The sequence below is a fragment of the Scyliorhinus canicula genome, chromosome 7, assembly GCF_902713615.1.
Source record: "Scyliorhinus canicula chromosome 7, sScyCan1.1, whole genome shotgun sequence".
Lineage (NCBI taxonomy): Eukaryota > Metazoa > Chordata > Chondrichthyes > Carcharhiniformes > Scyliorhinidae > Scyliorhinus > Scyliorhinus canicula.
Window position 1 is genome coordinate 144,709,791 of NC_052152.1, and position 26,252 is coordinate 144,736,042.

A 26,252-nucleotide genomic window follows, 5' to 3' on the forward strand; every position below is an offset into this window, starting at 1 on the left:
AGGCTGGAGGGCCAGCTGCCCAACAGGCCGAGGAGGAGGAGGTTCCAAAGAGGTGCGCATGAGGAGCCATGTGAACCGCCAGCACCTGTCATTCGAAGACCTGCCGGACCGGGTGTGCTGTCGGAGACTCCAGCTGAGCAGAGAGACAGTGTGACACATCTGCCAGATGATGGCACACCGGCACCACGGGGGTATGGGAGAGGACACCCGCTCCCGGTGATCGTCAAGGAGATGGTCGCCCTGAACCTCTGTGCCATGGGATTCTTCCAGTTGCCGAGTGGGGACCTGTCCAGGATTTCACATAGCTCGGTGCACAGGTGCATCCACACTATCACAGAGGCCGTCTCTGCCCAGATGGAGCAAGACATCTATTTCCATGCACACCAAGCCCACCAGGATGCCTAAGCAGCGGGGTTCACCACCATTGCTGGGATGTCCTGGGTCCAGGGGGCGATAGACGGGATGCATGTCACCCTGTGGCTGCCTGCGGATAACAGGCCACTAAACCGCTATGGGAGCGGCATTTTCAGAACCCCAAAATGTATCATGGAGTTCAACCTACCTCCCTCTTTAATGTATTGTTGCTTTTGAAGCACACGGCTTGTTCCCCAGGTGTGGTATTACAATTATGGATACGAGGGTTTTTAAACACAAAACAATGTTTATTCCATGAATTCAACTTAACCTTTTTAAATAAACATTGGATCCCTTAACACCCCTTACTTCAAAGATAACCCCGAAAATAGGACAACACTAAATAATCTCTCAAAATGTTCTTTTAAACCTCCAAAAGACTTGACACCTTTAAACAGAAACATATCAGGTTAAAGACATTACTATTATGAGTTTATATCACTCAAATGATTCAGAGATAGTCTTTCCTGGCAGAGATCACAGCAGAGCCAGCTTAGATAGATAGATAGAATAGATAGAACAGTAAAGCACAGAACAGGCCCTTCGGCCCTCGATGTTGTGCCGAGCAATGATCACCCTACTCAAGTCAACCTATCCACGTAAACCAACAACCCCCCCCCATTAACCTTATTTTTTAGGACACTAAGGGCAATTTAGCATAGCCAATCAACCTAACCCGCACATCTTTGGCCTGTGGGAGGAAACCGGAGCACCCGGAGGAAACCCACACACACACGGGGAGGACGTGCAGACTCCGCACAGACAGTGACCCAGCCGGGAATCGAACCTGGGACCCTGGAGCTGTGAAGCATTTATGCTAACCACCATGCTACCGAGCTGCAAACACAGACAACCCAAGCTCTTTTTCTTCATGCAGCTCTCAGAAAACTAGCCAGGTACTTTTTAGCTGCTCTCTCAAGCTGAAACTAACAGCAGAAGTGAGCTCAATTCAACTCCCCCCACCCTCTGACATCACTTCAGTAATATGAGCTGCTCTATTTCTTAAAGGTGCATTGCTTAAACATCAATTTCTCAAAGGTACCCTCACATGACACCTCCCCCCAAGAAAACAAAATAAACCATCAACTTCAAGATGGTTTCATTTTTCACTTTTGCACCATCCACTAAGAAATGTACATAGTAAATATACCTTTTCGTTTCACAATAAAAAAACAACACACGCGAACAGGCATAATAATAAAATCCATCTTTCCCGTTCTTCTTCCTCCAACCGAAATCATTCTCGATTGACAGCCTCCTTGAAGAAGAAAGTCAATGCACGATCCATCCATTCCTCTATGCCTTTGCAATTCTCTTTAAAGTTAGATACTTCAGTTGAATCTGATCACAGAGTCTCTTGCAATTTTCCAATACAGGAGTATCGGTTATCACAGCTTTCAGGCAGTCACATGCCTGTTGAAAGTCCACCGTCCATTGAAATTTTTGAGGTTTCTTTAGCAAGTCCATCAGTGGTGTAATCACGCCACAAAACTTTTGCACAAAGGTTCGATCAAATCCACTCATGCTAAGAAATCGCATTATTTCCCTTCGTCTTGAGGGTATCGGAAACTCCTCAACGAAAGTGATTCGGGCTTCTCCAAATTCACTTTCGGCTAGGTTCACCACCAAACCCGCCTCCCGAAGACGATCAAAGAACGATGTTGTAAAGGTTCTTTCCACGTCTGGAAGTTGAAACAAAAGCAGATTGTCCCACTTTCTCAATGCAATCCTTTAAACGTGGGATAGGGTAAGAGTCCGTTCTTGTAACTGCATTCACCTTTCGATACTCCACACACAACCATTGGGTACCCTATGGTTTAGGTGCCATCACTATGGGCGAGCTCCATTTCTGCAACCCACGACAATTATGCAATTTTTCAGCATGCTCTCAATCTCTCTGTTAACCTGTGCCAATTTTAAGGATTAAGTCTATATGGATGTTGTTTGATAGGAACAGCATTTCCCACATCTACATCATGTATAGCCATTTTAGTACTTCCCAATTTATCTCTACAAACTTGCCCATGTGATATGAATAACTCTTTTAGGTCAGTTAGTTTTTCCACTGGAAGGTAACTTAACAATTCATCCCAATTTTTAAGAACATCCTCATTTTCCAATTTAATTTGAGTTATGTCATATTCACAGTCATCTGGATTTGGTTTGACACTTTGAGTTAGAATCATTAAAACTTCATTTTTCTCTCCTTCCCTTTCAAAGTACCTTTTAAGCATATTCACATGACACATGGCACACTCGGTGAGTTTTCCTTCTATCTGGTGATCTTACCACATAATTAACCTCACTTAATTTCCTTTCAATGTGATATGGTCCACAAAACCTAGCTTTTAAAGGCTCACCTACCACTGGTAACAACACTGAAACTTTATCCCCACTGACAAAACTACGAACTTTGGATTTCTTGTCCGCTACCCGTTTCATCACATTTTGTGCAACTTTCAATTGTTGTCTAGCCAATTCACCTGCTCTATTTAATTGTTCCCTAAAATTTGACACGTAATCCAATCGTGTAATTTCCGATTTCTCACCCACCAATTTCTCCTTAATCAATTTAACTGGTCTTCTTACCTCATGACCAAAAATTAGTTCAAAAGGACTAAATTTGGCCGACCCATTAGGTGCATCCCTAATTGCAAACAATAAGAATGCAATTCCTTTATCCTAATCCTCTGGATAATCTTGACAATTCGCCCTCAACATTGTCTTTAATGTCTGATGCCACCTTTCTAACGCTCTCTGCGATTCTGGATGATACGCAATTGATTTAAATTGTTTTATTCCTAAGCTATCCATAACTTCTTTGAATAACTTTGAAATAAAATTTGATCCTTGATCCGATTGAATTTCTGTGGGTAGTCCATATCTAGTAAATAATTTAAGTAACTCCTCCACAATCCTTTTCGCTGTAATATTACGTACTGGAATGGCCTCTGGAAACCTAGTAGACACATCCATTATAGTCAAAAGATATTGATTCACACTTTTTGTTTTAAGAAGCGGTCCTAAACAATCAGTTAGGACGCTTGTAAAAGGAACCTCAAATGCTGGAATGGGTATTAAGGGCACTAGTTTTATCACTGCTTGAGGTTTCCCTATCACTTGACATGTGTGACATGATTGACAAAATTTAACTACATATTTATGTAGTCCAGGCCAATAAAAATGTTTCTGGATTTTAGCTTGAGTTTTCCTGATTCCCAAATGACCTCCCACTGTACCTCATGTGCAACTCGCAACACCTCCTTTCTGTACCCTACCGGCAATGCTACTTGATGAACTTCTGCCCACTTTTCATCCACCTGCATATGTACAGGTCTCCATTTTCTCATCAAGACATCACTTTTACGGTAATAACACTCTGGTATACTCTCAGATTCCTCTTCCGTATATGCTTTCTGATATATCCGTTTTATTTCTACATCTTTCTGTGGTATCTCCGCCAATTTTCCTGAACTAAAAATATCCACCTCACCCTCCACCTGTTCTTGTTCTTTTTCAACCATCTGATCAAAAATCATTTCTGATAATTGCACTTCAACTTCATCTTCATTCTTTGATTCCTCCTCTTGTCTTAACCTGTGACTTTGCGACCGTGTAACTACACAATCCTGAAAAATCCCAGGATATTCGTTCTTCAACACTTCAGTTGTCTGATTTTCCATTGGTTTATCAACCACAGTAGGCATCACTCGCACCTGCAATCCAGCTATATCATTAACCAAGATAAACTGTATTCCTGGACAAGATAGTTTCTCTATTACTCCCACTACCACTTCACCACTCTTCACTGGACCTTCCAACATTACCTTATATAATGGAACGCTACTCCTCTCACCCTGAATTCCACATATCACCACCTTTTCTGGCAACATTCTTCCCAACTACATAATTCCTCATCTCTTACCATTAAAGATTGACTAGCCCCTGTATCTCTTAAAATTGTGACTTCTTTACCTGTTCCTCCTGATACACATGAGTAAACTTTACCCACACAAGTAAATTCTTTAAAGACATCTGGCACCTTCTTAACAATTACTTCTTGAACAGGCTGTACAATCGTTTGCACCTCCTTCGCTTCCCTTGGGCTTTCCTTTACCACTCCAACAAATCCCACTGTCTTATCCTGTTTTACCACATCAGCCTTCCCGGTGCTTTTCTTCAACCACCAACACTGTGACTTTACATGGCCTAGTTTATTACAGTGAAAACATTTGAAACTTTTCATCTCTTTTCCAACCTCCTGGATTTCTTTTTTAATCTGAGGTACACTCTCTTTATTGTCTCCCATCAGATCACCTTTACCTTTACCACTTGAGTATTTCTCATGCCCCCAGTTTCTATCCCTCACCGGCTGAAACTGATGTTGGAAACCAATCTTTGATTTATGAACTAATTCATAATCATCTGCCATTTCTGCTGCTAATCTCGCAGTTTTAACCCTCTGTTCTTCCACATGAGTTCTCACTACATCAGGAATTGAATTTTTAAACTCCTCCAAAAGTATAATTTCTCTGAGAGCTTCATACATTTGATGTATTTTCAAAGCTCTTATCCACCTCTCAAATTCTTCTGTTTGAGCATTTCAAACTTCATGTATATTTGACCAAATTCTTTCCTTAAATTTCTAAACCTTTGTCTGTAAGCTTCAGGCACTAGCTCATATGCACTTAAGATGGATTTCTTCACCTCCTCATACATTCCAGATACCTCCTCTGGTAGTGATGCAAACACTTCACAAGCTCTACCTACCAGCTTTGTTTGAATTAGTAACACCCACATGTCCTGTGGCAATTTCATTTGTTTAGCTACCTTCTCAAATTAAAAGAAAAAGGCTTCCACTTCCTTCTCCTCAAACTTTGGCAATGCTTGGACATATTTAAATAGATTCCCACCAAGCCTTCGACTATGGCTCTCACTATCCTCATCACTATCATCCAACTGTACGTTTCCCTTTATGTCTGCCAATTTTAATTGACTTTGATGTTTCATGGCCATTTTCTGAAGTTCAAACTCCCTCTCTTTATCTTTTTCCCTGACCTGAATCTCCCTTTTTTTCTTTTTGTTCTGCTCGGGCTATTCTTTCTTTTCTCCTTTATTCTCACTCCTTTTCTTTTTCCTCTCTCTCTATCTCTCTTTCTTTTTCCTCTCTCTCTCTCTTTAGTTTTCCTTTCTCTCTCTCTCTCTTTCATATTCAAGCTGCTTTAATTCTTTCTCATGTTCCATTTGTTTAATTTGCAACTGAAGTTTTGCCATTTCCAATGAGTCAGAATCTATCTCAGGCAACTTTAAATGCTTAACAACCACCATAATTACCTAATCTTTTCGCATTTTGTCAGGTAATGCTAACGGCAATGTTTTTGCCAAATCTAACAGTCTGCTTTTAGTCTCTGTCCATAAGGTACTGCGTCTGACATTCTTCACCCCCCAAAAATTTCTGAGCCTCTGAAAGAGCCATTGTTCACAACACTCTCCCCACTTAATCTAAAATACCACACCGGAAAAACAATAATCCTTCACTGTCTTTAAGTTCACAAAAGCCAACCCAATAGATAGACTTTTATGCCCCTCGAGCCCCCAATTGTTATTGGAGTGACATTTTCGGAACCCCAAAATGTATCATGGAGTTCAACCAACCTCTCCCTTTAATGTATTGTTGCTTTTGAAGCACACATCTTGGTCTCCAGGTGTGGTATTACAATTATGGACACATGGGTTTTTAAACATAAAACAATGTTTATTCCATGAATTCAACTTAACCTTTTTAAATAAAAATTGGATCCCTTAACACCCCTTACTTCAAAGATAACCCCAAAAATAAGACAACACTAAATAATCCCTCAAAATGTTCCTTCAAACCTCCAAAAGTCTTAACACCTTTAAACAGAAACACATCAGGTTAAAGACATTACTATTATGAGTTTAAATCACCCAAATGATTCAGAGATAGTCTTTCCTGGCAGAGATCACAGCAAATCCAGCTCACTGCAGACACAGACACACCCAAGCTCTTTTTCTTCATGCAGCTTTCAGCAAACCAGCCAGGCACTTTTCAGCTGCTCTCTCAAACTGAAACTAAAAGCAGAAGTGAGCTCAGCTCCCCCCACCCTCTGACATCACTTCAGTAATATGAGCTGCTCCATTTCTTAAAGGTAGATTTGGTAGGTTCGTCGCCGTGCATGTGTACGGCAGGCAGCCTGCAGCGGCCGCACCATGCCACTCACGGACCTGGCCCGCAAAATAATGCTCCCCCTTTGGCCGGCTCACGCTCCCCGGACCACCCCCCACAGTACCCCCAGACCATGACAAAGTCCTTCCCTGCCCATTGATCGGCCCTCTCCTGACTGAGCTGGACTGAGTCCGCAGCCGCCATGCAGAGTTCCCAACGGATAAGACCACATGCGACCACGCTGTTGGGAATATGGCTGGTCATGGGCAGAGCATCGGGGGGCAGGCCTCTGGCAATATCCTGAGGCCGTCGATACGCTGGACTGAATATGAGGAGAGGCAATTACATTCAGCGGGATTCTCCAAGTCTGCAGGTTTCCTGGCGATTTGGGGTGCCCACAATGGGAAATACCACTGGAAGGTGGCGGGAACGGAGAATCCCACTGCCGGCGAGGGCACCACCCAGGAAAATTCAGCTGGCAGACTGGAGAATCCCGCCCATTGTGTTCTCTCTCTGGAGAGGGAAGCAGTATGAATGGACAAACAGATTTGCCAGGATCGTGGGAGTCTCAATTGTGCAGAATGTCAGCAAGTGCCAGCTTGTTAGTGAATACCCCTGTCCTGAACCCAGCCACAATTGTCTTTATTCTGAGGCAGTCTGCCCTTCCAACATCTTCACACCTGCAAGAACAATTGGGGATTGCTGCTCAGGGAAAACGCTTAAGCTCTGCACACTTGGTTCATGTCCTTCTTCTGAGATCTGAGTGTGTGAGGGCAGCAGATGCATAACAAGAGCCATGGATCAGATTGAGTTTACAGCACAGAATGAGGCCATTCAGATATTTTCATTGACACTTCCGATTGTAACTTTGTATGAAATTAGCATCTTTTGGACGCTGACAGTTATGTAGAACATGCAGTGCAGAAGGAGGCCATTCGGTCCATCAAGTCTGCACCGACGCACTGAAGCCCTCTCTTCCAACCTATCCCCCCAACCCCTCCTAACCTTTTTGGACATTACGGGCAATTTAGCATTGCCAATCCACCTATCCTGCATGTCTTTGGTCTGTGGCAGGAAACCGGAGCACCCGGAGGAAACCCATGCAGACACGGGGAGAACGTACAGACTCCGCACAGACAGCAACCCAGCAGGGAATCGAATCTGGGACCCTGGCACTGTGAAGCCACAGTGCTAACCACTATGCTACCGTGTTGCCCATGATCGCATACATCATCCAATCCCTGCTGGTTCTCTGTGAGATCAAGCTTTCTAGTCCCACTCCTTGCCTTTTCCCCATACCCCATCAAAATTACTCTCTTGAGCTGCTTATACAATTCCTATTTGAAAGCCATGATCAAATCTGCCTCTGTCACACACTCAGGCCTTATGCTGCCTTTAGGTCATCAGCCAGTCAGGTTAAGTCTGTGCCCACTAGTTCTGGGCCCTTCACCAAAGTTAAATATTTCTCCCTATCGACTTTGTCCAGATCCTTCATGATTTTGAACTCCTCTATCAAATCACCTCACAAACTTCCCTTCTCCAAGGAGAGTAACCTCAGATTCTCTCATTTATCCACACAACGAAAGTCCTTCGGGCGGGATTTACCGTTCCCCGATGCCGATTTCGTAATTGGCGATCGGGCGAAGAATCACTTCTGACGCGAAATCGGGGGCGACGCTTGTTTGACGCAGGTCTCGTATTCTCCGACCTCTCCATAATGGCATCATTGCATCACCATTAGAACGCCGTTAGCGTGTCACTTGATGGCCCTTTCCCAATGCTCCGTCCCCGATGGACGAAGCTCCCGACCGCACGGTTGACTTGCGGTCTCAGCGGTCGGGAACCCAGCATGGCAGCTGCTGACTGTGTCTAGTCGGTTGGGAGCCATGTTGCTGGCTGGGGGGGGGGGGGGGGGGGGGGGGGGGGGGGTGGGGGGGGTGGGGGGGGGGGGATTGCTTCTGTGAGGACTGGGTGGACTGGTGGTAGGTGGCCAGGGGCGCACACAGCTGGCGCCATGTTTTATGGCTCGATCGCTGCAGGTCGTCAGCTTGCGCATGCACCACCACGGACCCGGCCATTCGCCGGCCATTTATATCGTGGGAGCCGGGAGATTTACACGGCACGGCTGCTGGCCCCTCACTGGTCACAGGAACAGTGAGGGGTCACGCCGATTTTTTTGACGTAAAACGTCACAGATCCTCTTCACTTTGTCTCAAAAACGGTGAATCCAACCCTTAATTCCTGGACCCATTCTTGTATTTTTGTTCTGAGTCCGATCGACAGAATGTGTTCCAATGGGAGCTGAGGTAGTGGACATTATATGTAACTGCTCAGGTAATCTTGGAGTTGGTAATAACTTCCACACTGGACAGAATGGGTTCAAAGGTCGGTGTGATTCATCGGCCAATTTGGAATCAAACCTTTTCATGCAGCTTGACAGCGATAGGTAGCTGAACGGCAGGCCTGTCATTGAACCAACACCTTGTCTATATACCCATCAGCATTTTCATGTAGGTCACCTCTTCCAACTGCTCATCCCCTGCACCTGAACTCATGTGCTTCCTCACCCTCTGGGGAGTTGGCACAAGACACGAACAGTCCCCAGGGCTTGGCAGTAACTCATTCATGCTTGCTGACTCATCAAATGCAGATCCTGACTTCATTTCTAAGCCTTTGAATTTGAGCTGATGGCTATAAGTATCAGATCAAATGCTAATTCTTCAAAGGTGGTGTTGAGTTGCTCTCTCTCTCTTCCTCCTGGAGTTAATGTGTGATTCACGTTGACATTTTGGTTGTCTTAAAACAGGAAATAAGAAGGGTATGAACTAGAGTGAGGGAATACAAAACAAGAAGTCCCTAGTCCCGACTTTATCCCACTATCAGTTTGCATCCCATGCCAGATAACAGAGTTAGGATGAGGTAGGAGTTAAGAAAGGCAATCAGGCAGTAAAATGCCATGATCGAGCATGCACTCCACAAAACTGGATTTTACAGGTTCTAACACAGGCAACCTTGGGACATGCAGCACCCTCTGCTGCATCTGGCTCAAGGAATTTTTGTGTGCTGGTTTCTCACTGGATTGACTTTGAGCCTTTTATCTCTGGGCAGCACTGTCTTGCTACTGCGAGGGCAGAATGTCAGTGATTGTGTAGCACTCTGTCTGATCTGCCACCATATCTGAATAGCAGGAGGCAGCATGAGTGTTTGTGTGAGGCTAGCATTATTGAAGGATTTGTGAAGGTAAAGTAGTGTATCTGGATCTTGGGCATGAATCCTGACTGCAGGAACAGTTGCTAGGTTCATGGGAGTGCTCTGCACTGAGCAATATCTGAGTATGGGGATGCTGTGGGTATGATAAGACCAAAAGACATAGGAGCAGAATTAGGCCACTCGGTCCATCGAGTCTGCTCCACCATTCAATCATGGCTGATATTTTCTCATCCCCATTCTCCTGCCTTCTCCCCATAACCCCTGATCCCCTTATTAATCAAGAACCTATCTACCTTAGTGTAGCCATCTGGGATGGCCACTTCCAGAATACAAAATGGATGATCGCAATGACTGTTGGGAACATGGACAATGTCAGGAAAGTAAGCAGGCACAGAGCCTCTATGCATATTGAGAAGGCAACTCCCAGACGAGACTGAAGCTATAGGTCAATTAACATATTGATGGCCCATCTCCGGGAACAAAGGAATAACACTCAAGTAACTGATACTATTGCAGACATCCCAGCGCCAGAAAGACACAAACAAAGCAAGGCCAACGGCCACCTAGGACACGCCCAGCCATCAGGGCACCCACCCCATTGTTGGTCAAGATCAATACGAGTAATCAAGATATGGCCCAATTAATTGGGGCCCAGTTCAAGGCCCGCCCAAAAGCGCGCGAAGCCCCTTCGGGTATAAGAAGAAGCCCCCAAGAGAGAATCACTCTCTTGGACTCGGCTCTCGTAGCAGAGAGACCCGTCCACCAGCTGCACCAGAAGCAAGTAAGTCCAAGGTCAACGCTCGCTATCAGACAGACGACCTTAGCTGTTCTCCTGTTACATCTTCGAACCCAACAGCCTCAAATCCGAACAACGGCCATTGTTCCTCTGACTGAATGGGCACCCGAAGTTAAGTATAGGCGTTAGCGTTAGAGATAGTTTAATTTGTGGAATTTTGTGCATGAGTAGATATTACTGTGTGTGTGAATAAATAGTATTGACTTTGAACTAACTAACTGGTGCATTGGTTCTTTGATCAGTATTCGGGTTTGAACCTTGTGGCGGTATTGAAAGATACCTGGCAACTCTAGAGCAAACATATTTAGGATTAAGGAAGGCAACCATATTGACTGCCATATTTATAACCAGATAAATATAGCAACATAATCAAGAATCTATCTATCTTTGTCTGAAAGACACTCGGTGATTTGGCCTCCATAGCCTTATTCGGCAAAAAAGTTCCACAGACCCACCACCCTCTGGCTGAAGAAATTCCTCCTCATCTCAGTTTTAAAGGATCGTCCCTTTAGTCTGAGATGGTGTCCTCTGGTTCTAGTTCTTCCTACAAGTGGAAACATCCTAGCCACATCCACTCTGTCCAGGCCTCGCAGTATCCTGTAGGTTTCAATAAGATCCCCCCTCATCCTTCTAAACTCCAACGTGTACAGATCAAGAGTCCTCAATCGTTCCTCATATGACAAGCTCTTCATTCCAGGGATCATTCTTGGGAATCTCCTCTGGACCCTTTCCAAGGCCAGCACGTACTTCCTTAGATACGGGGCCCAATACAATACTCCAAATGGGGTGTGACCAGAGCCTTATACAACCTCAGAAGTATATCCCTGGTCTTGTATTCTAGGCCTCTTGACATGAATGCTAACATTGCATCTGTCTTCTGAACTGCCGACTGAACCTGCACGTTAACCTGAAGAGAATCGTGAACAAGGACACCCAAGTTCCTTTGTGTTTCCGATTTCCAAAGCATTTCCCCATTTAGAAAATAGTCTATGCTTAAATTCCTCTTTCCAAAGTGCATAACCTCACATTTTTCCACATTGTATTTCATTTGCCACTTCATTGCCCACTCTCCAAATCCTTCTTTAGCCCCCTTCCTTCCTCAATAGTACCTGTCCCTCTACTGATCTTTGTATCATCTGCAAACTTAGCAACAGTGCCTTCAGTTCCTTCTTCCAGATCATTAATGTATATTGTGAAAGGTTGTGGTCCCAGCACAGACCCCTGAGGCACACCACTAGTCACTGGCTGCCATCCTGAAAAAGACCCCTTTATCCCCACTCTCTGCCTTCTGCCAGTCAGCCAATCCTCTATCCATGCAAGGATCTTACCCTTAACACCATGGACTCTTAACTTATTCAATGGTCTTCTATGCAGCACCTTGTCAAAGGCCTTCTGGAAATCTAAATACATCACGTCGACTGGTTCTCCTTTGTCTAACATCCTTGTTATTTCCTCAAAGGACTCTAACAGTTTTGTCAGACATGACTTCCCTTTGACAAAGCCGTGCTGATTCAGTCCTATTTTACCATGCACTTTCAAGTACTTTGCAATCTCGGCTGGGATTCTCCAATCCCGTGGCCAAGTTCTGACGCCGGCTTGAAAAGCGGTGCCAACCACTCCGAGCAGATATGCTCTCCTTCCTAGGGGGCTAGGTTGATGGTGGAGTGGTCGCCGCAGCTCCAGCGACGCGGCACGGCTGGCGTGAGTTAGCGCATGTGCGCTACGGCCGGTGTGATTCTGCGCATGCGCGTGGGTTCCCGTCTCCGTGCTGGCCCCCAGGCAATATGGCGGAGTCCTCCAGGGGCTGGGCGTGGAGGAACATAGGCCCGCCCACCGAACTAGCCCACTCGGCAGGGGCCGACCCCAGAGTCGGAGCCCCGCCCACCCACCAGGATGGCACCCGCACACAGAACTTCCAGGTCCCGCCATGTGGGACCATACGTGACCCACGCCATTGTAACTCATCCGAACTTGGCAGCCACTTGGCCTGTCATGGCCAGGAGAGTCGCCAGGGGGGCCGCTTGCAACGCCCCCTGACTGGCGCAGTGGTGATCTCCCGGGTGCCCGAGAATCAGTGAGCTGGTGTCGGGGTGGCATGGCACGGTTGGCACGCCCCCCCCCCCCCCCCCCCCCCCCCCCCAGGGATTCTCCAACCCGGCGCGGGTTCGGAGTATCCCGGCCCTCATCTTTAATAGCAGAGTCTAAAATCTTACCAATGACCAAAGGCATTCGAACCAGACTATAATTTCCCGTCTTCTGCCTCTCTCCCTTCTTAAACAGTGATGTTACATTAGCCACTTTCCAGTCCTCTGGAACCGTTCCTTTCTCCAGTGATTCCTGAAAGATCACCACCAATGCCTCCACAATTTCCTCAACTATCTCTTTTAGGACCTGGGCTGTAGTCCATTTGATCCAGGTGACTTATCCACCTTCAGACCTTTCAGTTTCCGTAGAACCTTCTCCTTAGTGATGGCCACTGCACTCACCTCTGCCTCCTGATTCTCCTGGAGCTCTGGCATCCCACCGGTGTCTTCCGCTATGAAGACTGATGCAAAGTAACTATTCAGTTCATCTGCCATTTCTTTGTTTCCTATTATTACTTCTCCAGCCACATTTTCCAGTGGTCTAATGTCTATTTTTGCCCCTCTCTTACCTTTTATATATTGAAAGAAACTCTTCCTATCTTCTTTTATATTACTAGCTAACTTGCACTCATATTTCATCTTCTCTCCCCTTATTGATTTTTTAGTTGTCCTTTGCTCGCTTTTAAATGATTCCCAATCCTCTGGTTTCCCACTAGTCCTTGCCACTTTGTATGCTTTTTCTTTTGCTTTTATGCTGTCCTTGACTTCCCTTGTCAACCATGGATGCCTTGTCCTGCCCTTAGCATGTTTCCTCCTCCTTGGGATGAATTTCTGCTGAATAACCCCCAAAAACACCTGCCATTGCTGTTCCACTGTCTTCCCTGCTGGCCTCCTTATCCAATCAACACTGGCCAGCTCCTCCCTCATGTCTTTGTAGTTACCCTCATTTAATTGTAACACTGTTACACCTGACTCTAGCTTCTCCCTCTCAAACTGCAGGGTAAATTCTATCATATTGTGGTCACTGCACCCAAAGGGTTCTTTCACCTTAAGACCCCTAATTAAGTCTGCCTCATTACACATCACCAAATCCAGAATTGCCTGATCCCTAGTAGGCTCGACCACAGGCTGCTCCAAAAAAAATCTCTTAAACATTCCACAAATTTATTTTCTTGGGATCCACTACCAACCTGATTTTCCCAGTCCACATGCATATTGAAAGTCACCCATGATTATTGTAATATTGCCTTTTTTACATGCTTTCTCTATCTCCTAATTTATTTTCTGTCCCACATCCTGACATAACTCCCGTCAGGGTCTTTTTACCTTTGCAATTCCTCAACTCTACCCACAGACATTCACAGTTATCGCTCCTTGCTATCGATTTAACTTCATTCCTTACTAACAATGCAACCCCGCCCCCTTTGCCCATCTGCCTGTCCTTTCGATAGGACACAGATCCTGGTATATTTAGATCCTAGCCCTGATCCCCTTGCAGCATTGCCTCTGTGATGTCCACAACATCGTACCGGTCAATTTCAATGTGCGTAACAAGCTTATTTACCTTGTTCCATATACTGCGTGCATTAAGGTACAATACCCTCAGTCCTGCATTGACCATCTACCTTCTCACACTTGTTCCCTTTTTTGTTCTGCCTGAGGGTGATAAGAACATAAGAACATAAAAACTAGGAGCAGGAGTAGGCCATCTGGCCCCTCGAGCCTGCTCCACCATTCAATGAGATCATGGCTGATCTTTTGTGGACTCAGCTCCACTTTCCGGTCCGAACAACATAACCCATAATCCCTTTATTCTTCAAAAAACTATCTATCTTTACCTTAAAAACATTTAATGAAGGAGCCTCAACTGCTTCACTAGGCAAGGAATTCCATAGTCACAACATTTTGGGTGAAGAAGTTCCTCCTAAACTCAGTCCTAAATCTACTTCCCCTTATTTTGAGGCTATGCCCCCAGTTCTGCTTTCACCCGCCAGTGGAAACAACCTGCCCGTATCTATCCTATCTATTCCCTTGATAATTTTAAATGTTTCTATAAGATCCCCCCTCATCCTTCTAAATTCCAACGAGTACAGTCCCAGTCTACTCAACCTCCCCTCGTAATCCAACCCCTTCAGCTCTGGGATTAACCTAGTGAATCTCAACTGCACAACCTCCAGTGCCAGTACGTCCTTTCTCAAGTAAGGAGACCAAAACTGAACACAATACTTCAGGTGTGGCCTCACTAACACCTTATACAATTGCAGCATAACCTCCCACGTCTTAAACTCCATCCCTCTAGCAATGAAGAACAACATTCCATTTGCCTTCTTAATCACCTGTTGCACCTGTAAACCAACTTTCTGTGACTCATGCACTAGCACACCCAGGTCTCTCTGCACAGCAGCATGCTTTAATATTGTATTGTTTAAATAATAATCCCGTTTACTGTTATTCCTATCAAAATGGATAACCTCACATTTGTGATGTTCTATTATTTTTGTTCTCTATTCCCCTTCAGTTATGACACCTTCTAAGCTAATGCTCTGGTTCCCATTTGATCTCTCCTTTGAAGGTGCATTCACTTATTTTTACAAGCCATGTAAGATCATTAACTTTCAGCCTTGCATGCTGTCAGGCCATTGGTCAAGCCTGCAGCCAGACACATATTCATTTGGCTGCATCGGATCGCGCACTTGAAATGTGGAAATGAAGAGGCAGGACAAATTTGCATCCTGTCCGCTTCAACAAGATAGGGTGCAAGAAGATCATGAACAGTGACCACCCCACCCAGATGCTTCCCCCCCACTCACCCCACCCCCCCCCCCCCCCCCCACCCCCCCCCACACCCACCCAGCCACTGGCACCCAAAGTGCGTTGTAAACCAATTGGTAGCATTGGATTAATGGACATGAGTAACATGAAAGGAATTGAATATTTGTAGCTTGCAACTGTGAAGGGGCGATGGATCTCACTGCAATTGGCTTCCGTGGCCCATAGCTCTGATGGAGAAATGTCGGAAAATGTCATTGGTCACAGTTTATTACTGTGTTATCCATTGATAAGTTCATATCAATGAGGTTCAGAGGAGAGTAGAACCAGTGTCTGCTCAGGTCAGGTATAAATGGTCTGGCAATACTCACTGCTTAAACTCAAATATGCCATGCTGATACTGGAGGACCCCAGTTCCGAAGATTAGTTTGGTAAGTTTCAATTCAGCGGTACTTTAAATCTTAACAGCTCCCAAACAATTGGAAACCCCACCCTTTCATACTCAGACTTCTAAATCTATGGCTTTCCAAGAACCGAGGCTGACGTGTAACATTTCATGGATTGTGAATCTCAATTACTTTCCGTAAGTTCTGTGATCTTACATTTTTTATTTTTTATTTTTTATAAATTTAGATTACCCAATTATTTTTTCCAATTAAGGGGCAATTTAGTGTGGCCAATCCACCTACTCTGCACATTTTTTGGGTTGTGGGGGCGAAACCCACGCTGACACGGGGAGAATGTGCACACTCCACACGGACAGTGACCCAGAGCTGGGATCGAACCTGGGACCTCAGCGCCATGAGGCGGCTGTGCTAACCACTAGGCCACCGTGCTGCCCGTGATCTTGCATTTTGATAAGTCATAATGATACGAGATAAATTTTTCTCAACTGCTTATTATGAATTGTCATTTATTTCCTCCACTGATGTCAGTCGCTCAGAACAAGTAGCATTTTTGGAGTACTCCACTCAACTGCCCGCTTCCACTCTGGAAAATTTTCATCCACTCTAATTTTAGGTCTTTCAGCCAGTTCCGTCCAATTAAGCTCGGTCCGGAGCCCTCTACTATCGTTAACGGTAATCTGAGCAATTGTTTCTCATATTCCACAGGTACATGAGTCGTGCCTAGAACTTCCAGGCGTTCCCCCATGTAGGTTTTAAGTTTCGTCGATGTTTTTGTTAGGGTTAGTGGCTGGAGTCCATCTTTGATTTTTCTAAATGCTGCCACTCCCATTACTGATACAGCCGCACCCGTGTCTATTTCCATTATTGTCGGCCGCCCGTTCACCCATGGGGTAATCCTAATGGGTTCTGCTTTCTTCGTTGTAATATTATATAATTGTTCCCCTTCAGAGGAGGACGGGGCGTCTAGGTTGTGTACTTCCCTGCGTCCCCACCTGCTATTCCTCTTTTGCCACCTCCTTCTAGGGTTTCTGTCGTTGTTACCCCACTCTGTCTGGTGCCAGAAACGGTCCTTCTCTGTTGGGGAAGCCACAGCCGGTACTTCCCTCTGTCTCCAGTTAGTCCTGGCAGACTTGGGGGCAGTTCTGGGGTTTTCCTTTTTCCCTCTATTCCTCAGGTTTTCCTGAGAGTGGCTATCTGGTAGCAGGACCCATTGTGGTAGTCCCTCTCACAGGTATCTACCTCCATTGGTATGCCCTGTAGTTCCTGCGCCCCACTTGCTGCCTTTTCTAGGGACAGTGCGAGCTGTAACGCCTGCCTGCAGTCTAGATCCGTTTCCGCCAACAGGCGTTTCTGTATTGTGAGGTTGTTTACTAACCGGTCCTGAAGCATTTCATTTAGCGTCGGGCCGAACTCACATTTTTCCGCCAGCCTTCTCAGGCGGGTCAAGAAATTCGCGACTGACTCCCTGTATTCCTGCTTTGCTGTGTAGAATCTGTACCTACGCAAAATGAGGGGTGGTTTTGGGTCGTAGTGCTCTTTCACCAATTCCGTTACTTCTTGGAAAGTTTTCGTGTCCGGCGCATCGGGATAAGTCAGACTACGTATAATGGCGAAAGCGGAGGGTCCGCACGCCGAGAGCAGGATAAGCCGTCTCCTTTCGTCCATCAGTATATCATTTGCCCGGTAGAAGTAACACATTCTCTCCACATACTGGGACCAGTCCTCAATAGCCGGGTCGAATGCCTCTAATCTCCCAAAAAACGGCATTTTTAAAATGGCAAGGCTTACCCTCCGAGTGCGGCAGCTGGTCTCCGCAAAATTCGTAGTTTACCTCGTCGCCACAGTAGTAATCCACGGGAGGCAGGAGTTCCGTCACCACACCAATATTTATTTACAATAACGATATTACAGGAGCAGCTACAAACAGTGCTGCTAGCAGTCCAGTCAACTTAAGACTGGTTCACAAAGCCTACACGGGTGATTATATGGGCCCCCTTAATGAGCTATCATTGAGGGAGCTCATACTGAAATTGGCCAACCAATAAAGCCAATTGGAGTTCATTACAACCATCTTCACTATCCACTATGCCACCAATCTTGGTGTCATCTGCAAACATACTAACCATGCCCCCTACATTCTCATCCAAATCATGAATATATATAACAAATAACAGTGGGCCCAGCACCGATCCCTGAGATACACTGCTGGTCACAGGCCTCCAGTTTGAAAAGCAACCCTCCACAACCACCCTTTGGCTTCGGTGGCCAAGCCAATTTTGTATCCAATTGGCTACCTCACCCTGGATTCCGTAAGTTTTAAACTTTTGCAACAACCTACCATGCGGTACCTTGTCAAAGGCCTGGCTAAAGTCCATGTAGACGACATCGACCGTACTGCCCTCATCTACCTTCTTAGTTACCCCTTCAAAAGATTCAATCAAAATTGTGAGACATGACTTTCCCCTTACAAAGCCATGCTGGCTTTCGCTAATTAGCTCTTGCCTGTCTAAATGCCTGTAGATTCTGTTCCTCAGAATACCTTCGAACAACTTACCCGCTACTGAAGGAAGGCTCACCGGTCTGTAGTTCACAGTCTTATCACTACAGCCCTTCTTAAACAAGGGCACACATTTGCTACCCTCCAATCTTCACGCACCTCTCCTGTGGAAGTCGATGAATCAAATATCTCAGCTGGGAGGCTGGAAATTTCATCCCTAGCCTCCCGCAAATCCCTGGGATACATTTCATCAGGTCCCGGGGATTTATCTATCTTGGTGCGCTTTAATACCACCAGCACCTCCTTCTCTGTAATGTGTGCACTCCTTAAGACATCACTTTTTATTTCCACAATTTATTTCCTCAATTTCACTAACATTTGTGCGTTTCTCAACAGTAAATACTGATGAGAAATATTTGTGTCGGACCTCTTCCATCCCTTGTGGATCCACACATGGATGACCTTGTTTATCCTTAAGAGGCCCTACCCTCTCCCGAGTCACTCTTCTGCCCCTTATGACCTGGATTCTCCATTTCAGGGACTACGTCCCCATGCTGTTATGAAAACTGTGGCCTTTTGTGCCAACAAAACTGCCATCAAAAGGCCACATACTCACAGCCCTGCAGGGGGCTAGCAGAGAGCTTTCGTGAAGCGCGCAGCTCCAGCTGCAGATACGACCCCCCACACTTCCGGGTCAGAAGCCTTGAATGCGCCCGGCAGCAGCAGCCAGTGACAGCGTGCTCCATGGCGGATTCAGAGCACGGAGCTGGACCGTGGAAATAGTGCCCCTGATTGGCCGTACGTCTGCCCCAGACCGCCCGCTCAAAAATACGCCGGTCCTATATGAGGTCCCCCTGCCCTCCGATCTTCCCACCCCTGACCATGGAGTCCGCGGACGGACCGGCGCCGGTCCCGATTCCATGCGTGGAATTGGATTCTCTGTCTTGGCGCCGGACGTGATTTCCGTGTCGGGGTGCAGAGAATCCAGCCCCATGTATCTGTAAAAGCTCTTTGGATTTTTCTTTGCCTTATCTGCCGAGACAATCTCATGTCCCCTTTTTGCTGTCCTGATTTCTCTCTTAACTCTGCTCCGACAAGCTCTATACTCTTCAAGGGATCCACTTGATCCCGGCTGCCTATGCATGTCATATGCTTCCTTTTTCCTTTTGGCCATGGTGTCATGTGAGAGTACCTTTAAGAAATGGGTGTTTAAGAAATGTACCTTTAAGAAATGGGTGATTATCAGTGATGTCAGAGTGTGGATGGAGCTGGGCTGTCTGTCAGCCTTTTACTTTAGTTTTAGGCTGCTTGGTGCAGGGTGTGTTTTAGTTTCGTTTTCAGAGCTGGATAGCTGCAGAAGGTGTATTAGAGTCTCTCTCTGTAACCTAAAGACTGTAAATAGATCCTTTGGTGATTTAAAACTAATAAATGTTCTTAGTAGTGATTTTAACCTGATGTGCTTCTGCTGAAAGGTTTTTTTTAAAGTCTTCTGGTTGTTAAAAGGACAGCTTAAGAATTACTTAGTGTTGTCTTCTTTGGGGGTTGTATTTGAATTAATGGTTGCTAAGATGTATGTTTTAAAAAGGTTAACTTGAGTTCATAGAATAAACATTGTTTTGCTTTAAAAAATATTTTTCCATTTCTGCTGTACCATATCTTAAGACTGGGCCATGTGCTCCCCATACCACAATCTATTAAAAGTTGTGGATCAGGCGAACTCCATGATACACTTTGGAGTTCTTTAAACCCTGGCCCATAACAATGGCCTCAATATCCCGAGTCATCCAGGATTCGCTACTTCTACCAGCCTTACCCTTCACTCTAAGAGGAATGTGCTCACCCTGAACCCTAGTTAACACCTTTTTGAAAGACTCCCATTCATCAGCTGTCCCTTTGCCTGGAAACAGGTTCCCCCAGTCAAATTTTAAAAGTTCCCGCCTAATACCATCAAAATTAGCCGAGCCCCAATTTGGAATTTTAACTTTTGGGCCAGAGCTATCATTCTCCATAGCTATCTTAAAACTAATGGAATTATAGTCACTGGTCCCAAAGTGATCCCTCACTAAAACTTCCATCACCTGCTCTTCCTTCTCCCCAAGAGGAGGTCAGGTTTTGACCCCTCTCTAGTCAGGCCATCCACAAAATGAATGAGGAATTCTTCCTGAATACACGCGACAACCTCTCTCCATCCAAATCCCTAGTGCTAAGGTTGTCCTAGTTAATGTTGGGAAAGTTAAAATCCCCAACTATCACCACCCAATTTTTCCATATATTTCCGGCAGCTATCTGTAATCTCCTTACATATTTGCTTCTCGATTTCCCGCTGACTATTTGAGGGCCTGTAATACAGTCCTATCAAAGTGATCTCACCCTTCTTATTTTTCAGTCCTACCCATATAGACTCAGTGGGCGAACCCTCGGATATATCCTCTCTCTGTACTGCCGTGATGTTGTCCCAAATCAAAAACGCAACTCTCCGTTCTCTCTTACCTCCTGTTCTATCTTTCTTATAGCATCTGTACCCTGGAACATTGAGCTGCGAGTCCTGCCCCTCCTTTAGCCATGTTTCAGTAATAGCTCAAATATCCTAGTCCCATGTACCTACTGAAGTTAAAACTCACCACTATTCTTAGAATTCCCCCTATACCAAAAAAGGGTTGATATTCTAAATGGTGAACAGGGATTCTCACTCCCTGACTCCGATGCAGGCTTCGGTGGGTGCTATTAAGGTCAAATTATATTTTCAAGTTATCCCCCGGTATAACCCATACCTTCACCGAAGAATTTTACCTACTTACCCCTTAGTAGCATCGATGTCCTGGGTCCTGCATTGTTAAGTAAGTAAAGTAGGCTAATAACCACTGTTTCAGGTTCAAGCTTTTAAGTTATTTTATTATTATATTTTTTTCTTTTAAAAGCTGCAAACACTTTCTTTACAGAAAGGTCAAAGGATCTTGCTTCTGGATCCTTCCTGTTGTTTGAAGGGACCTTCAGACCCACCTTGACAATCAATCTTCTTTAAAATCTGGTCTTCTTGAGATGTATTCGCTGGTGAACTCGGTTGCTGTGTCCTATCCTTCCCATGTACCGAGCTGTGAGAGGTGGCTCTGGCTCTGCTGGCTGTCCCCTTTCTTCGGGTTTAAATTTTCTTTCGAAGAGTTATTAAGTTTTAATGACTTTATTGTAAATAAGCTTGTTTCACTTTGATAGTTAAAAAGTATCTTTGATGTAAACATTTTAATACAACTAATTTTTCATTTCGGGCATAACGTCTCCTCTCAGATCTGATTAAAAAATGCTTTGGTTTCAATAGTTAACTTTTATTTCTGTGATTTCGAATCGTTTAATTTTCTAATTGTCCCCAGCTCAGAACTTTGCCTTTGATTTTGACTTTAAATTATGTCTCTCGTAGACAGGTCGTCTCCAATTTTCTTTTAATTGACTTGATGTTCGTAGAATTTTACACTTTAGAATTGACACCAAATTCGACTGAGCATCATCCATCCTTTCCAGTTGTTTACTAAGAGAGTTTATTTCAATTAAGGTGTGAAACTTTGCCTTTAGCTGCATGCTAAAATTTAACTTGGTTATGACTTGAAGGACCTGCCTGCTTTAAACATTCATCACTTAATTCAATTGAAACTCTCATCCATGCTTTTCCATATGCTTCCTGAGATAGTTACATTCCATGAAGGTGTGAGCCATTGTTTTAGCTTACCACACGAAACATGTGTGTTTGCTAAACCTGCTTGTGAGAAAGAATCTGCATTTTATAATCCTGCTCTTTGCAGCTGCTATTAACCTTTTGTGGGATCTTTCCCTGTATCCTCTCAGACCAGATATTGCCATACTTCCATGTTTCAAATGACACATTTTTCTGTATTTTCAATTACACTACCCATGGCCTGATTTCATCTGCCTTGCCTGTTAGGCCTCTTGCAATGATGCAGTTTAATCTGTTTCTCTGCCTTCCATTTTTTTCTTTACTGCCTTTTGTTTCTATCCTCTCTTTACTACAATCTGACTTCCTGCATTGGTTCTCATCCCCCTGCCACATTAGTTTAAATCCTCTCCAACAGTGCTAGCAACCAACCCTCCTCGGACATAGGTTTCTGTCCTGCTCTGGTGTACACTGTCTGATTAGTAATTGTCCCATTTCACCCAGAACTCGTTCCAATGTCCCAATAATCTGCAACCCTCCCTCCTACACCATCTCTCATGCCACGCATTCATCCTGTCTATCCTGACCTGACATTCCTACTCTGACTAGCACATGGTACTGGTAATAATCCCGGGATTACTACCTTGAGGTCCTACATTTTAGTTTGGCTCCTAACTCCCTAAATTCAGTATGTAGGACCACATCCCGTTTTCTAACCTATATCATTGGTGCCTACATGCACCGCGACAGCTGGCTGTTCACCCTCCCCCTTTAAAGTGTCCTGCAGCCAATCTGAGTGATCCAAGACCCTTGCACCCAGGAGGCAACATACCTCCCTGGAGTCTTGTTTGAGTCCGCAGAAATGCCTATCTACACCCCTTACATTGAATCCCCTATCACTTCAGCTCTACTACTCTTTTTCCTGCCCTCCTGCGCAGCAGAGCCAGACATCCTACTCTTCCTCTGCCTGTTGGTCACCCAGTCCCTATGGTAGCACAGTGGTTAGCACAGTTGCTTCACAGCTCCAGGGTCCCAGGTTCGATTCTCGACTTGGTTACTGTCTGTGTGGAGTCTGCATGTTCTCCCCGTGTGTGCATGTGTTTCCTCTGGGTGCTCCTCTTTCCTCCCACAGTCCAAACATGTGAAGATTAGGTGAATTGGCCATGATAAATTCCCCTTGGTGTCCAAAAAGGTTGGGTAGGATTACTGGGTTACAGGGATAGGGTGGAGGCGTGGGCTTAAGTGGGGTGCTTTTTCCAAGGGCCGGTGCAGACTTGATTGGCCGAATGGCCTTCTTCTTGCTGGAATTGCGGGAATAAAATGCCACGGGCCTGCCTGCCTGATTGAGGTTGGTGGCCAGAGCAACGTTTGATGCATCGCTCTCAACTTGGAAGGGTAGCATCTCGTCGACCGCGTGCATCGCGACCTTGGCGATGTCGGCCTTGATACGGTTGAAGGCCTGGTGAGCCTCGGCCATCAGTGGGAAAACGGTGGAGTGAATGAGTGGGCAGGCCTTGTCTGCATAGTTAGGGACCCACTGGGCGTAGTACGAGAAGAACCCCATGCATCGTTTGAGGGCCTTGGGGCAGTGGAGGAGGGGGCGTTCCATGAGGGGGCAGATGCGATCGGGGTTGGGCCCTAGAACTCCATTCTGGACCACATAGCCGAGGATGGCTAATCGGTCCATGCTGAACACACACTTCTCCTTGTTATAGGTCAATTTAAGGAGTTTGGCGGTGTGGAGGAATTTGGAAAGGTTGGTGTCGTGGTCCTGCTGGTTGTGGCCGCAGATGGTGTCATTGTCCAGGTATGGGAAAGTGGCCCGCAGTCCGTACCAGTCAACCATTCGGTCCATCTCCCGTTGGAAGACCGAGACCCCATTGGCAACGCCAAAGGGAACTCTAAGGAAATGGTAAAGGTGGCTGTCCGTTTCAAATGCGGTGTACTGGCGGTCCATCTTGCGAATGGGAAGCTGGTGGTAGGCAGATTTCAGGTCCACTGTCGAGAAGACCTGGTACTATGCAATCTGATTGACCATAGCAGAAATGCAAGGGAGGGGATACGCGTCGAGCTGCGTGTACTGATTGATGGTCTGACTGTAGTCAACACCATCCTGTTTTTCTCCCCAGTTTTCACCACTACCACTTAGGCACTCCAGGGGCTGTTGCTGGCCTCGATAATACCTTCCCGCAGCAGCCACTGGACCTTCCTGGACACTGTACCGTCTGCTCCTGGTGGCGACGGGTTTGCAATCCGGGGTGAGGTTCGCAATCAGAGAAGGTAGGTTGACCTTAAGGGTTGTGAGGCCGGATACAGTAAGGGATGGTAAGGGCCCGCCAAATTTCAAGGTCAGGCTCTAGAGATTGCACTGGAAGTCCAGGCCGGGTAGCAAGGCAGCGCAGAGGTTGGGGAGTATGTAGAGGCGGAAGCCGCTGAACACTACGCCCTGGATGGTGAGGGTGGCAGTGCTGAACCCCCGGATCACCACGGAGTGGGATCTGGAGGCCAGGGAGATTCTCTGGTTGGTGGGGTTGACCGTGCGGGAGCAGCGCCTTACCGTATCGGGGTGCATGAAGCTCTCAGTGCTCCCGGAGTCCAGAAGGCTGGAAACCTTGTGCCCGTCGACCTTCACTGTCGTCGACGCGGTTGCGAGGTTGTGCGGGCGTGTCTGGTCGATCGTGCCGGCGATTCCAGGCGATGAGCGACCCTTTGAGGTGTCCGACGAGCTGGGATCCTGAGGCGGGGAAGGTGGCACCGCCCATGGGCCGCACGTGTTCTGGGGCGGTCAAGATGGCGACGCCCAGGGGCCGCACGTGTGGGGCGGGCAAGATGGTAGTGCCCACGGGCCGCACGTATTGTGAGGGAAGTAAGATGGCGGCACCCACGGGCCGCACGTGGTCTGAAGCGAGGAAGATGGTGGTGCCCACAGGCCGCACGAGGTCTAAGGCGAGGAAGATGGCGGTGCCCGCGGGTCACACATGGAGGGTGCCAGGGCAACAGCAGCGACAGAACGAGCCTGGCACACAGCAGCCAAATGTCCTTTCTTACCGCAGGCCTTTCAGAGCGCGCTCCGTGCCGGGCAGCGTTGTCGGGCGTGTTTTGACTGTCTGCAGAAGTCGCACTTGGGTCCCCCGGGGTTGTGTGGCTGCCGCGCGGCGCAGGCCTGTGGTTGGCTGGGGTAGGTCGCTGATGGGGTGCATGGTAGGCTGTTCGCTGGCGGGGTCCACGATGTCCAGGAGGGGTGGGCCGCGCGGTCGGGGGCATACTCCCGTATATTGCATGAGGCAACTGTGAACGAGAGCGCTAGTTTCTTGATCGCCACGAGGTCGAGGGTAGCCCCTTCTAAGAGTCGCTAGTGGATGTAGGCCAACTCTATGCCTGTAACGAACGGTCTCTAAGTAGCAGATCTGAATGTTCAGCGGCCGAAACAGCCTGGTAATCGCAGTCTCTCACTTGGAGTTGCAGGGCACGCCAGAAATCTTCCACAGACTCACCGGGGAGTTGATGCCACGTGGAGAGGAGGTAGAGTGACAATACCACAAAGCTACCACCTCCCCTAATTCACACGCATCAAGTAACATTCATAATCCATCATTGGTTTATCTCGCTGAAAGAATGGGTCTGTCAATAACTAATATAATGCTCACGGGTTTGTTTCAATATTATTTTGGGTCATTTGGGTTTTACTACTGATTTTGATGTAAATAGCGAATTAAATTCAGTATAAGAAAGCTGGGGTTTGCAATTGGACCTTGTAGTTCTTATTTTACAGTAATGGAGCAAAACAGCCAATCGCAGGAAGCACGGACTTGGATTCAGTCCACAACAAGGGTATGGGCATTACCACAGACACAACAGAAACTTTCCAGGGGCTGGGGATGTCTGCAAGAGTTCTCCACCCAGCTCGACAGCATTCTTGGATGCTGAAACCTCCCAGGATAGGCCCATATGGGATGCACGCAGGAAAACTGGATGCAACCAATCAATTTTTGCTCCTTCTCAATCTTCCTTCACATATTCGCTGTGTGAAAACTGTTAATTCTAGATTTTATGCACCTGTTTCTGCTGCCGAAAGGATACTAGTTATCATGCAACACAGTATCTTACTAATCTTACAAATCTTAATAATCTTAATTAGTGTCACAAGTAGGCTTGCATTAACACTGCAGCAAAGTTACTGTGAAAATCCCATAGTCGCCACAGTACGGCGCCTGTTCGGGCACATTG